Below are 14,626 nucleotides of genomic sequence, written 5' to 3' on the forward strand. Positions count from 1 at the left end.
CATCCTGACTCTCCCCTTACACTCTGAGAAGTACTGTGTTCAGGTATCCCCTGTGCCCTCCCCAGCATCTATTCATAGGTGTTCTCCTTTCTGTTTCTTTTTTTCCTTAGGCTTATTGAAGCATAATATTTGCATATCATAAACTGAACATTTAAATTGTATTAGTTTATAATTTGATAAGTTTTGATGCATGTTTGTGGCTTATGAAACCATCACCACAATCAAGATAATAAACTTATCTATCATCCCCAAAGTTTCTTCATGCTCCCTTGTCATACCTTTATCCTTCCCCCTGCATCCTACTCCATCCCCAAGCAACTCCTGATCTGTTCCTGTCACTATAAATTAATTTGCATTTTCTAGGTTTATACAAAATAAATAATACAGTATGAATTCTCTTTTCCTGGATTCTTTCATACAACATATTTCTTATAAGATTCATCCATGTTCAATACATGTTGTTGCATGTATCAAAAGTTCATATCCTTTTTATTGCTGAGTAATATTCCATTATATATTATACCACACTTGGCTTATTCATTCAACTGGTGATAAACACTTGGATTGCTTGCAACTCTTGGCTATTGTACATGCTATAAAGCTGTGAACATACTTGTAAAAACTTTGTTCGGACATATGTTTTCATTCCTTTTGTGCAAAACCTAGCAATGGAATGGCTGGATCATGTGGTATGTGTTAAAATTTCAACTATTGCCAAATACTTTTCCAGAGTGGTTGTGACATTTTACATTCCCACACACACTGTATGAGAGTTCTAGTTTCTCAGTACAAATCCTTGTTATGGCCAGTCTATTTAATGTTACCCATTCTAATAACTGTGTAGTTGTATCTTTTTGTGGTTTTATTTTGCATTTTCCTAACAACTAATAATGTTAAGTACTTTTTAATGTGTTTATTTTTCATACATGTATCTTCTTTAGTGAAGTGTAGATAAGTTGTTTGCTTTCTGATTATTATTGAGATTTGTAAGTTTTAAAAATATTTTATGGTGACACATATTTTATCAGCTATATGATCCGTAAATATTTTCTTTATCTGTATCTTTTCTTTTGCTCTCTTAACTTCTTTCTAAGATCTGAAGCTTTTCATTTTAATGAAGTCCAGTTTATCCATGTGTTCTTTTATGGTTCATGCATTTCATGACATATCTAAAATATTCTTGTCTAATTCAAAATGACAAAGATTTTTCTCTTACAGAAGTTTTATAATTTTAGGTTTTAAAATTAAGTCTAGTCTATAATCCATGTTACGGAATTTTTTTATATGATTTGAGGTATGGGTCAAATTAGGTAAATATGAGTATCTAATTGTTCCAACACCATTTGTGCTTTCCTTTCTCCACTGAATTGCCTTTGTACCTTTCAGTTATCTGGGTGTATGTTGGCTACTTTCTCTTAGTTTTGTCTATCAAAATCCCTCATATCTTTCAAGACCATGTTCAGATGCCTCATTCTCTAGAAAATTACTCCAGATTCTCTTAATTATTACATTCTGCCTTCATGGCCAGTTCAAACACTCATTTATTAATAGTGATTATCTCTAGTTGTGGGGATTTGAGACAATTCATATTTTGGCTAATACACTTTGTCATTGTTATCTGAATTTTCTACCATCAGCATTAATGCTTCATAATATTTTATATAGTAGTCATCTACATTTTGCTATATACTTTCACATATACATTACACCTTTTTAGTTGTGGCTTATATAATAAAAAAGCATCTCAGAACACATTTACCATCAGGCATGGCTAAATCTAAATGCTCAATAGCTAATATCAGGAATCTATTGCTCCAAATCTCAAAGCTCAACTCTCCTCACTGCTGGCTTTTTTCCTTAGACAAGTTTTCCTATGTGTTGGCAAATATCCCCCAAAATTATAGGATTACCTTCTATCATTTCGGTCACCCTAGTGGATTGAGGATGCCTTCTTCTTGATTGCCCTTGTGAAAATCTGTGATTGGTATGCCTTGGGCAACTTGCCCTCTCACAACCAATCATGGTGACTGATCAGCCAAGGTATTTGTTATCTGATAACCATACTTAGTGTTGAATCCTACCTGGGTGTGGGAGAGTTAGGTCCCTGAAAAAAAAGTAAGGACATACTATCAAAAGATTGACTGAAATGTGGGAAAACACCTAAAATAACTGATGTGCCCTACTTTGTCTTTTCATATCACCTAGTCATTCTGGTTAGAAAGATATTGTCCTAATTTTAGAAATTTGGAATCTCAGGTTTGAAGAGCTAGTAGGTTTCTTTAAGGTCACTGTATTATTTCCCTATTGCTACTGTAATATTTCACTACAAACTTAGTGGTTTAAAACTATACGCACTTATTATCGTATAGTTCTGGAAGTCAGAAGCCCTAAAATCAGCTCAAAGAGCTAAAATCAAGGTGTCAGTGGGGCTCTATTCCTTCTGGAGAACCCAGGGAGGATCCATTTCCTTCCCCCCACCATTTTCCAGAGGTTGCCTGTATTCCTTGGCTTGTGGACTCTTCCTCCATCTTTGAAGCCAACAGCACAGCATCTTCGAATCCCAATATCTTCCCCTTTCAATATCCTTAACTTTTTTCAATCTGCAAGGTCCCTATGGCCATGTAAAGGCAACGTATTCATAGGTTCCAAGGATTAGGACATGGACTTCTATGCGAGGTAGGGGAGCATAATTCTGTCTACCATATGCACAATGTTATTAAGTGGTAGAGTTGGGACTTTTACTCATGTCTCCCAATAATAGGTTAGTGTTTTTTTCTACTTTATCACAACTGCATCATATAACAATGGTTATGTATAAGCTTGTCTAGATTTCCAACTCTTGGAGAGAGCAGGGAATTTCACCTACTATAGCAAACAAGTATGTGTGTGTGTGGGGATGGATTTTCCTATTACTACAGGGAGAGGTAGGAGGAAAAGCTCATTTTCACCTGCATCATAGCACTCTGGCACTTGCCTCCCTGGCCCTCCCTCTTGATTAATAAACCAATAATGTCAATTTGCTTGTACCTCCTTTATTTGATAAATTCTGTTTCTAGCAGAATACAGATTCCATCAGTAGGCAAATCACTTAAATAGTTTTCAAATCACAACTCTAATTCTTCCTCAGCTCATCCTACATGTGCAAAGAGAAAGAGACAACTAAGGCCATTTCATAAATAATTTAAACACCTCTATTGACTTAATTATATGACTATTTCAACAAGCATCTGGATACCAACTTTAAATTTTTTCTCTAATACTTTGAATATACTTTAACAATTGTAGGCATGACCTTATAATAAGTCATTTATTCCTTTTGTGTTCAAATTTAATTTAACAGTCATTTAATGAGCAATTAATATATGTCAGAGACTATGTTGGGTTCTACAGTGGCAAAAAGAAAAAAAATCCCATTCTTTTGGAGCTTCCAGTTCCAATATTAGAGATGATAAAATTACACAAATAATGATACAATATGGCAGGATAAAAATGCCATGATTTGGATAGAAAAATGATAATAAATATATTCAGAGGGGGAAATACACAGTTAGGAATAGCTAAGGGAAACTTCCTCTAAGAGAAGAACTCTGGAGTGTGGGCAGGAATTTGCAAGGTGTTGGAGTAGGAGAATGCTGCAGTGGAAAGAACCAAAAGGCAAGTGGGCAGAAAAACCTAGGTCCAGTCTTGGGAGCTGCCAGTCCTCTGATTGCACTAGGGAATAGGGAACAGATAAGGAGCTCCCAGGAACAAGAAGGAAGAGAGAAAGAAACCAAGTATATCTAGTTTATAATGTATTTCTGTCTTTGACCTAGTAGTTTTCAAATGGGGGAGAAAGACATTGAGCAATGTCTGGAAATATTTTGATTGTCACAACTGGAGGGGGGATACTAATGGTTTCTAGTGGGTAGAAGCCAGAGATGCTGCTCATATTCCTACAATATGTAGGGCATCTCTCCAAAAACCAAGAATTTCCAACCAAGTTGTCTACAGTGCTGAGATGAGAAACCATCTAATAATTTTATGAGGTTGTACTATTATTTCCTTATTTTATAGAGGAGGAAATCATGGTCCTTAGAGATTGCCTATCTTGCACAAGATCATTAAATAATAAATGACCTGATAAGGTTAGGCATAATATAGAGGGTGAGGAAAGAGGATATAATCAAAGAGCTAATGGTGATTCACTGAAGGAGGGCATGACAATCATCACAGCTGTGAATAAATGAGACTTCCAGCATGTAAAGTGCTTAATACCATGCCTAACACATAGTAAACACTCAGTAAATGTTCCCCATTGCTTTGAATGATAGCTGGTACTTTGCTTTAGGGAATTAGCACATCAGCTGTGTATGAGTCGGCCAAAAGGGGAGCTGATGCAAAGTACCAGAAATCTGATGGTTTTTATAAAGGGTATTTATTTGGGGTAAAAGCTCATAGTTACAAGGCCCTAAAAAGTTCAACTCAAGGTTGATTTCTCACCAAAGTCAATTGCCACGTACTGAAGCAAGATGGTGGGTGATCTCTTCTAATCTATCCTTCCTTCTTCCTCTTAAGACTCTGTGAGCCCAGCTTTTTTTAATCTCAGTTGTAGGTTGGCATACAGCTCATCTCTTCAGGCTTCTCAGCTGCTCTGTTCTCTTCACAAAGTTTGCTGTAAACTATCAGGCTAATGTCTCATCGCTCCCCAGGGGTCCAGGATCAAAATCGACAAAGTTCTCTCTTCTTCTTCTGTATCTTCTGTGTGTCTTCTTGAGTGAGTGTCTGTTTATATAGCCCACCAAAGAGGTGGGAACTTAACCTGAATTACATCCTACTGACATGGTCGAATCAAAGTCCTAATTTTAACATAATTTCATCAAAGACATCTCAGCTAAATCTAATACAACCTAAGGGTAGCATGCCCAGAGGAACAGACCATTTTACAAACATAATCTCTCATTTTGGAATTCATAAATAATCTCAAACTGCCACAAATTATATAAGTGGGATTGATTGGAGGAGAACAGGGAGTTTTAGAGTGGCTAGAATTAGGGCAGAGTGTTGAGGGTCTGAACTGGAGTGAAAGCAGGTCAAGTGTAAAGGAAGGGACATATGCAGAAAATTCCCCACAGGGGACTCAGAAAAAGTGGTAAATAATGTGTGGGTATGTGTTCAAGGGAGTTTCGGAAGTGACAGTGGTTTTGAACATGACAAACTAATCTTCTCACTACTATGAAGTGAGCAGCTGCTGCATTAGAGATTACTGTCCTTACTTGGAAACACAGAAGCAGAGATTTCAGAAAGATAAAGCAATTAGTTCAAGGTCACACCATATTTTGAGATTTCTTTAGACACGTAGGGGAAAGAGAAGTTTGACTTTTTAGAGCTACAATAACTAAATCTTTATAGGAAAGATAAGGAGAAAATGACATTTTCTTTAATATGCTTTCAAAATCAATTTTAATACTCATTTTGCTCTATATTTATATAAATGAAAGTAACTTTAACCTCTAGACAGGCATTCCATTTCAATGAGATATGTAGAGACACCAAAAAAAGAATTTCCCAAAGAACACAGGTGAGGTTCTATTTTCTCTGCCACATTTGCTGCATTATTATGAGTTAGTCCAAAAATTACCTGGCTGACCAAGTGTATTAGTTTCCTGCAGGTGCTCTAACAAATTACCATAAACATGGTGGCTTAACAAAACAGAAATTTATTATCCCACAGTTTAGGAGGCAGGAAGTCCAAAATCAAGGTTTTGGCAGGGCCATTCTCTCTCCAAAGCTCTAGGGCAGAATCTCTTCCTTGTATCTTCCAGCTTCTGGCAGCTTTAGGCATTCCTTTGCTTATGGCCACATCACTCCAAACTCTTCTTCATGATCACATTACCTTTTCCTCTGTGTGTCTCTGTGTCAAATCTTCCTCTGTGTCCCTCTTAAAAGGACACATGTGTGGCATTTAGTACTCACCGGGATAATCAGGATAAGGTCTTCCTCTCAAGATCCTTGATTACATATTTTGCCATACAAGGTGATATTCATATATTCTGGGAATTAGGACATACCTTCTTAGGGACCACTGCTCAGCATGCTACACCATGTGGAAAAGAAGGGAGAATCTGTGTAACTGAAAATTTGTAATAAAATATTTACTGATAAAAGTAAGTACCACTAATAAGTACTGAGTGCTCAAAAGATGTCAGCAACTGTGCTAACTATTCCACATGCATACTCGGCAGGATTAAAAATCCTTCTTTTTAATTCTCTTAACTACTCTGAGCAATAGATGTTACAGATATAGATGAAGTTTACTTTAGGCTTAGAAAGAGTAATTGATTTACCCATGATCACACAGCTAGAAAGCAGTGGAGTCAAGATTCAAGCTTCAGGTATTTGATTCCAGAGCCTAAGCTATTACCCAATATTATCTATGCACAGCTAGAGTAAGGAACATAACATAATTTCTTACTTTTTTTAAGCCTTACCTAGGGAGTCCAGAGAATACTTGCTAAAGGAAGATCATGCTTCCCTTCTCAAATCCCCACTTTACTCTTTTTTTTCATACTTTTTTTTTTAATTTTTAAAAGATACTTTGATTACATCAATATTACAGAGAATATATAGGGGATTCCCATATGTCCCGTTCCCCACACCTCCCACATTTTCCCACATTAGCAACATCTTTCATCAGTGTGGTACAGTCATTGCAATTGATAAACACACTTTGGAGCATTGCCACACAGCATGGATTATAGTTAACATTGTAGTTTACGCTCTCTCCCATTCAGCTCTTTAGCAATACTGTATACTTGGCTTCCAGACCTAGCTTTTATCATTTTAGCTATTCTTTCAAAAATTTGTATTCAGCACCTTCTCTGTGCCAGACTACATTTTATGAACAGAAGATAGAACAGCCATGAACAAGAAAGCTAAGATCTCTGCTCCCAGAGACAACACATTCCAGGGTAGGTACGCAACTCCATAAATAAATGAAGAATCTCAGATAAGTGCTCTGCAGAGGATTAGAAGACTGTGGTGTCATAGAACCCTAGAAAAGAGCAGCGCCTGCAACTAACTGGGAGGAGGTCTTCTAGGCAGAGGCAACTGCCAATGGCCAGGCCCCACCGTGGGAACAAAAAGAAGGCCCACAAGCTAAGGGGGAGGCACAGGTGGTGGGAGATCAGGTTGCCAAAAGGCTGAGGGAGAGTGAAACCAGGTAAAGTATGATTTTGTAAGGCAACATAGAAATCTGAATTTGATTCTCGGTATCATGAGAGGCTTTTGGGTGGATCAGGTCCTGTTTCACGCAGGGACACTGAAAAGTTAGCTGTTGAGGATATAGAAGAAGCAAAAATAAAACAAAACACAGCAAAAAAACAAGAGAAAAGAATGTTACCTTGACTTCATCAGTTAATATTTCATTTGAATACGTGAGAGCGAGAGCCCCGGAACTGTTTCAGTAGCTTCATTTATATCTGAAAGGCGCACTTTTTGACACTTCAATCAATCAGTGGGTGCCATTAATCTGCATATTGTGTTACAAGAAACTGCCTTTCTTCTCCATTCTCCTTCTTTTTGTTCTTCTCAGGAAATTAATTCGTGTCATTTCCATTTGAAATCCTGTGGCATTTGACTGCACAGGCACTTAGAGACTCCCCTCAATGACTTGAAGCTTTGTTTAATTGCACTGCTTGTCAGCAGCACCTTAAGGAAAAACAGTCGTGACTGCCAGACCCCTTGGACCCTGTGTTGCATATGGAAAAGGGTTTGATACAGGGCTGTAGGTCTGGATGTGGGCACCTCTCAGAGAATCAACTTTGTTGAGGGATGCTGGCAATTTGGTTCTTAACATTTTTCCAATGTTGTATTTTGCTGTGAAAAGAATATTTGAGCAAGTGTTTTGTAAGATGTCATCAATTTCACATTAGAATTTGGCTTTCTACAAAGCCTGTACTTGGAAACTTTGGGAGCATTTTATGCAGTTACCGTTTGAGACACGGGTTTGTCTTTGGAAAGGTTGAATAATGTCAGTCTTATGGCTCAGTTGATCTACATTAAAGCACTTCTCCAGGCAGAAAAATTCTGATAAAAGCAGAAAAATCTTAGAGTCAAAAAGGCCTCCAAGGTCATCAGTTTAGTGGTCCTCAACTTACCATCTTTCATGTATTCGAATAAATTAATTTAGAATGGCTCAATACTGTGTTTCCAATTTTTCATTTTGCCAACTATTTAAAAGCAAAGCTATATAAAATAAGCAAGGTGGGGGGGCATTTTAATTGTAATAATATAGGGAGGGATTTCTCACAAATGGAACAATTTGCTTTCAATTCATTTAATTACTAAGACAAACCCATTCCATTGCTTATATTTTTCTCATTTTGCTATAGCCAACCAGTGGAAATTTAATCAGGGACAGTGTTTAGGAGCTGCTGATTAAATCCAAGCCTGCCTTAAAGACCCAAATACAACGTAGCCTATGCTTGAGCAATTCTCACATCAGAACACTCGCCACTTCACTGGCAGCCCATTCATGTTCAGAGAGCTTTATTTTTAGGAAGTGTTTCATTATATTGAGTGGAAATTATGTAAGGCCTGCAAATAGAATGCCACACGGACACACAAAGGTACACTCACACAAACAACAAACCTGCACACATCCCATTGGCTAATACAATTTTGTAGATTTTAACATTGGGCATTTCTTATGCCTATCCCCTTCTCTCCAGTCCCAAAGCTGCTGCCTTTTGTTCTGATCCTCCTAACCTCCAATAGTCTCCTAATTACTCTCTTCTGTCCAAATTTTCCTCACCTAAAACTCATCTGCATATCGCCCCCTGGAATATCTTTCCTAATCTCAAATTTACCTCACTCAATGATGCCTTTTACCTTTAGGCAAACTCAAAAAAAAAACAAAACAAAACAAAGCGAAATCCTTGATCTGGCCAGTAAATGCAGGTTCATTTCGTGGCATTTCATCTCTTTCCCTGCCACACACTCCCCTTAAGCTCCAGCCCTAAAGTGCTGCAGTTCTCCTAAAGCACAAACAAGTGTTTGCCAGATTCAAACACAAGGCTTTGCGCAATTCCAAATTTTTTGCTCTTGATACTATAACATGCTGTTTCTCAGGATCATTAACCCCTTTCTGAGTATACATTAATCCTTTCTAAAAAAAAAAATAATAATAAGCATCTCTAGGAGATAACAAAAAGTTATTAATACTTTGCCCAATCTTAGTATGTACAGAAACCACTGAAATTGGTAATCAGTAATAATTGTTCCATAAACGAATAGATTGATTTGGATTGAACTAGATTGTTAGCACCAACATGTGAATTTGTTTTTTATTATCTTTCTTCCTGGAGAAGGAGAATACCTAAGATTGAGGCCTTAGGCTTATATCAAGGGGAACAAAAAGGAAAAGGCACTGAAAAATATGGTGGGCCTCTTCAAAGATGAGCTTTTTTTACAACATCAGAATTTTGACACCCTCTAATCATAGATGGAGATGAAGCAGAATCCAGAATAGAGAATTTGGAAAAATTCAATGGCCTTTTTTATCTAGCCCCTAGAAATAACAACAAAAATAACAAAAGGATCTGAGGAACGATTCTTAAGTTTTAAAGTAAGAAATTTAATCTAAATGTGACTTAATAGTTATCCTAGTGAAAACGTGAAATTCCATAAAAATCCTTAAAAGTAAAAAACAAAAATCCTTTTCAGGAAGATTGTCCACTGAAGATCATAGTAAATAAAATGTCCAACAATCACTTAACAGTTACCAAGTATATATTCTGTACAGCGATCACAACTCTGGGAGATACCTTAGGCTTCTTATCGACTACAGAGATATTTATTTTATATCTCAGTGTCCCTATAAAATTCACACAGTTGTTCATGTATTGAAAAGGTCTGTGTGATGAATCAAAGGATTCCCATCTCCTCCCATTTTGAAAGTCAACCCTAAATAATATTTCCTTATATATGTCTATTTTTTTGGAGAATTATTTCATTTGAGAGATAAAAGTGTTTCTGTGTCCAGAGTAAATATAATTGATGATTTTTTTCACAAATCTGCAGCATCTCCTAAACAGTCATCTGTGTCCCTCAAAAATGTTATACACATTAGAAACCCGGACATTTAAAAATGCAGATTGTTTAATATTATTTGAATCATGTACTATTAAATCAGCTGGAAGCCTAGAATCACACGATGTGCTACTGCATCTTCAACGTGAAGAGTACTCCTTTTTTAAAAACTTTGCACTTTCAATACTGAAAGCACAACAGTAGAGTGGTAGGGCTATCACTTCTTGAGTCTGCACTGCATGGCTAATGCTGAAATAAAGTTACATTCTTTAGGAGTTGTTTAGTATCCAGTGCTGATTTAGCTAGATAAAATGCTGCTATCTTCTCAAATTACACAACTGGATTCACACCATCTACTAATTCCTGGTGGAGTTTTAAACATACCTACATGGGCAATTTTCTTTCCAGTGCAAAGAATGCTAATTTAAACTATACAAAATTACCGCCATGTAGTTTCTGTGTACAACATTAGATACAGGTAAAACATTTGATAAAGGTGACTGTATTCTATAAATGCTTGGGTCACCATTTAAAAAAGAATTTCTAAAATGTAATTGGGACTAAATTGTTTCAGAGTTGGTTGCCAAATTATAATACAGATGTTTATTTCTGTTTCTTTTTATTACTTTAAATCACTCCTGGAAATTTTCATCTTTTTTTAATGTGGGCTGAGGAAGGAAGAACCATCCCTCAAGATGCACTAAGACCCTGCTATCCCAGACCTTCTTTGTGATTGCTATCTCCCTAGAAAGAACATTTTATAACTACATTCAATATCTGGACTCTTTTGATCTCTACATGGCATCAAATAAGCTGATTACCTATCCTATAGCTAAATATGTGAATTAGCTAAAATTTAGCCCTGCTAAATTAATTTTTCTTAGAATATACAACTCTCTGTCCTTTGGCTACAAAATGGGCAATACTGCTTCTAGCAACTGAACATTATTAGCTTGCATGAAGCTTTTGATGTATTTAAGTCTTCTGCTTGTGAAGTCCGCTGGGGCTGTCCTCACAATGAGATAGCTATTAGCTCTTTTGCTCCTCTTGTTCTTCACACTTACTTCTGGTTGACCATATTATAATGTTGTTTGTAATTAGTGTAATTAGCATGCCCGCTATCTAGTCACTTATATATTAAGAATATGAATCCTTTGCTCTATTCATTGTAAATAGTTCTCTCAGTGTTGCGGTTTCTTATTACTGTGCACTTGGGACAGATTTTTCCTTTGTTGTTTCTTTCTTTAAACTTTTTTGATCAGCTTTTCTTCTTAAGAAGCTAACTTGGACTAGAGAAAATATGGATTGGGCAATATCTTCATTTATCAGGGTTTCAATGACAAATACCACATGCTGGTTGGCTTAAAGAACAGGAATTTATTGTATCACAGTTTGGAGGGTAGGAGTTCAAAACTGGGGTCTCCACAAGCCATGCTTTCCCCCAGAGTCTATAGCATGCTGGTGCTGACTTGTCACAATCTTGAAGTTTCTTAGCTTGCATCGCGGCCTCATTCACCCAATGATCTGCTTCATTCTTCCCCTGTGGCTTTCTCTGACTTCTGGCTTTGACTCACTGACTGAACCTGAATTTCCTCTGCTTTATAAGGATTCCAATAATATAGATTATGACCCATCCTGATGCAATATGACCTCATCTAAATAGGATGATTGAAGATCCAATTCACAAATGATTCACACCTTAACATCTTCAAAGGTCCTATTTACAAATGGGTTCACACCCACAGGAATGTGGATTAGGACTTGAAAGTGTCTTTTGTGAGGGGACATGATTCAGTCCCCAACAGCGGCTTCCCAGAATTTATGATTTGAGTGGTGAAACATCTGTCTACATTAAAATTAGAAATAAATAGGGACAAACAAATGGCACACTGATCAAAATTAGATGAAATTAGGCAGATAGAATCACAACATACTTGAACCATGCTTGCCATGGCAAGTTCTCATTTTAGTACACACTTTACAAAGGATAAAAGCGTAGAAAGTAAGACTGTGAGGGCAGGGATTGAGTGGTAAGGTAGTCACTTTAAAGGGATATTTTTCAAGAAAAGTAGAAATTTGCAAATCTCCTTGGACTTTAGGATCCTCATCTATATTTCTAGGAGTTAAGAATGGATGACTGTCAGGATATTATCTGGTTCTGAGACACAGCAGTCTTTGGATATTGTCTAGCATAAAGCGCATAGTAGGCTCCTGTTAAATACATCATTTTGTCATCAAAATAATTTTCAAAACAAAGTTGGGTCAAATAATTTAATTCACTGTCATTTTATGTGACTATAGAGGCAAACTTGATATTCTGGTCCCCAATGTAATAGACTTGTCCAAGTGAAATGGGAATATCTATACCCAGAATTTATAACATCATAGAATAAAAACTCCAACCTTAAATGTTAATTGTGCTACAGTAAGGTAACCTACAGGAGGTTAAGTCAAATTAATAAATGCAACATACACATATACATTTTAAGCAAAATACTGAATTCATCCTATTTGCTATTTTATATATCTGATTACAAGATGCTGTCCCCTGCTGTTTGCTAAAGATTACACCAGTTAGACTTTCCAGCACACAGGGAAATAACATGATAGTTTTGTCTTCTCCAGCTAAATGTCTACACATCAGGAGAGAAGAGCATAGGTGGGATTCTATATGTCCATATAACAAACCTGCCAAGGAAGCAGTATGTCCCTCTTCTCTCAAGTCATCCCACTTCATCAGCATTTTCTGCTCCCTTTGCTCTTGGTATCTGGATAGGCTAATTAGGGGTGGGATAATGTGGCCAATTCATTGCTGTTTGGGCAATTATTTCCTTTAAAAGAGCTTTTAAAAAGAATTTTACTTGAATACATACTCTATCATTGTTGACAGTACTTGGAAACCTCTACTGCATAATTAATTATCTATACTTATTTCATTACTAACAATCTCATTTGCATGCATATCTGTATGATAGTTTACTTGTTTACTACTTATTTCAGTTCTCTTTGAATAAGGTCAGTACAGTGACAAATATGGCAATTCCATTCCCCCACAGGGTTACAGATTCACCTGCATGATTCCTAGCTGGTAATGTCAGTCTCCATGGTTATGATTGGTTTCTAGAGGTTCCCTATGTTACCAAAGCCTAAGAGTTGGAAGAATTGGAATTGAGTAGGTTGTGTTCAAAACTGGCAATGCCATTTAACAGTTATGTTACTGTAAGCTTCACTTTCCTCATCTTTACAATTGGGGGATCCTTAACTCCCTAGAGGGTTTGTTTTGAGTATTAAATAAGGTGATATGTATGAAAATCAAGCAAAAGCCCATAGCATACAGGTATTCAATAATCACTGATTGTGTCTGAATCTAAAAACAAAAGTTAAATGACTAATTCAAGGTTATAGAGTGTGAATGAATAGCTGATATGGGAAAAGAAATTGTAGCTGCTGAATGAGAAGGCAAATAGAAATGGGAGGCCTTTCTTTTTTCCTTTTGGTTAAATAGCACTGATCCTTCCCTAATGCTTTGTTTGATAGCTTAATTCTTTCTGAAAAGCTTTAAAGATGTATGGTAGGATGCTAATAATCAGTTTTGAAAAACAAGTCATTGACCTTTTCCTTTCTGTCAAAGTCCCTAAAAAGAAAATTTTCATTTCAAATGACTTCTAGTGTGCTTCAGAACCAAAGAGTAGATTCTTTTTAAGCTCTCTAGAGCAGTTAGTGAAGGCACTTTTAAATGGTTCATTAGTTGATAAACTGTAATCGGCATATAAAGGTAGGAACTTCAAAAGATAAATTAAACTTCTAGTCAACTGCCCACTCCTGTTTTGAATCAATCACTACATTATTCATTTAAAAACAGGAGCAATGCCATCACCCAACAAATTCACATTTTGATGCAATTCAAAACAACATCAAAGTTCTCTAAAATAATAAAGAATCTAATAAATCACAATCCATGTGTAAAGAAAGAGCATTCCTCTTGCAGGTGCTGATATTTGAGATACATATTAGAGCAGGTTTTTAATATGCAAACAAAGGTATAATTCCTTATTTTTTAACCCTAAGCAAGGAAGTATCTATTCACTTGAAAGGGAACAGGAAAAAAAAAAGAACTGTTATGAACTTGGATATACTTTGATGTTCTCTTGGTAAAACTTTTCTCTCTTTTTTTCTGATGTCACTTCTCATTATGACTTTCTACTCTTAAACCATGTGTATTTTCTTGCTCTCAAAAATGAAACAAAAAAAAATTAGCAGAGATCACTAATGAGGGAGCTGATTAGGGGAATTATTATTTACTCTCCTCCTACCCAACATATATAATTTTTATGATTTGAACTATCATTCCTAATTTTACCCATTTCAAACCTCAAGGTCACACACTCGAATAACATAAAATGAATAACCAGAACTTACAGAATAGGCCATACAATAATTGCATAGTGGAGAAAGAAACCAACAAAAACATAGTATAATGTAATTATTTTGTGAACCCCTCCCTCTTTCTAAGGAGATCCAGTGAAGTTAAAATGTGCTACTTGCTCCCTTAATAAGA

At 36.3% G+C, this 14,626-nt stretch overlaps 1 protein-coding gene across 29 annotated transcripts in view; it reads left to right on the top strand.

Moving 5' to 3' along the window:
• Positions 1-14,626, top strand: part of LRRC4C (leucine rich repeat containing 4C) — a 1,388,209-nt gene that overhangs the window by 1,189,712 nt on the left and 183,871 nt on the right. The gene's annotated exons all lie outside the window — the stretch shown is intronic.

Source organism: Dasypus novemcinctus, chromosome 10, assembly GCF_030445035.2.
Source record: "Dasypus novemcinctus isolate mDasNov1 chromosome 10, mDasNov1.1.hap2, whole genome shotgun sequence".
Taxonomy (NCBI): Eukaryota; Metazoa; Chordata; class Mammalia; order Cingulata; family Dasypodidae; genus Dasypus; species Dasypus novemcinctus.